The following is an 814-nucleotide window of genomic DNA, read 5'->3' as shown; positions in this document are numbered from 1 at the left end:
TGCCCTATGGGAGGAGCACAGTACAGGCAGAGTGCCTTAGACTGGGGTCCCTGTCCTTAAGAGCACAAGGATAGAGGCGGCTTCTTCCGAGCGGCTGCAAGTTAGCTGCATATGTTGAAGGATACAACCAGTGGAATTGCTACCTTTTGCAAGATTGAAATCATGGCAGGTCCAGAAACTGATGCCCAATTCCATTTCACTAGCATCAAAAATATTTCAACTCTTATCTCACAGGTAGAATGAATTGTGTATTGGCCACATACGGAGGCATTGCTTTGAAGATTTTATACTTCAAATTAAGGTCTAAAAAACACCAGCTGTGAAAGCAACATAAATGGACTTTAACTTGGACCTCATGTGTTAAGTTCCCATGCTTGGAGAAGCTAATGTCAACTCATCATGTGATACTCAATTTGTACAATAAATTATGAACCTGGAAAAAAAAAAAAGCACAAGGATAGCTTGGTACTTGCCTGAGACATGGGGAAGCCCCATGTCTTCCTCCCCTTTCTTATCTCCGAGCCAGGTCCCCAGATCCCAGGATACTCACAGTCTTCCAGGCTTGTGCCAGTGGCAGCAATGACAAAAGACTGGCAATGTAAGATACTGGCCACATTCCTGATGAGCACACCCTTGGAGAGTAAGAGGCAGGAAGTGGCTGCGGGGCAGGTACCTCCCAAAGTCATCACATCAACGTGGTTGAAGGCTCTGCTGGAATCAGACAGGAGCAAGGTGTGCTGAGGGAAAGTTTTGTACATGGTCAAAATATGATTACTCATTAAAAAAAAAAAAAGACATCACAAAGCAAAGTTCA

General features: G+C 44.2%; 1 pseudogene; it reads left to right on the top strand.

Annotated features, from left to right (window-relative positions):
- Nucleotides 1–162: 162 nt before the first annotated feature.
- On the top strand, nucleotides 163–334 carry LOC119875940 (annotated as a pseudogene).
- Nucleotides 335–814: the final 480 nt, after the last annotated feature.

The sequence above is a fragment of the Canis lupus genome, chromosome 1 (assembly GCF_011100685.1).
Source record: "Canis lupus familiaris isolate Mischka breed German Shepherd chromosome 1, alternate assembly UU_Cfam_GSD_1.0, whole genome shotgun sequence".
Taxonomy (NCBI): Eukaryota; Metazoa; Chordata; class Mammalia; order Carnivora; family Canidae; genus Canis; species Canis lupus.
Note: the sequence above shows the minus strand (reverse complement) of the source record. Positions and strands in the feature narration are given on the sequence as shown.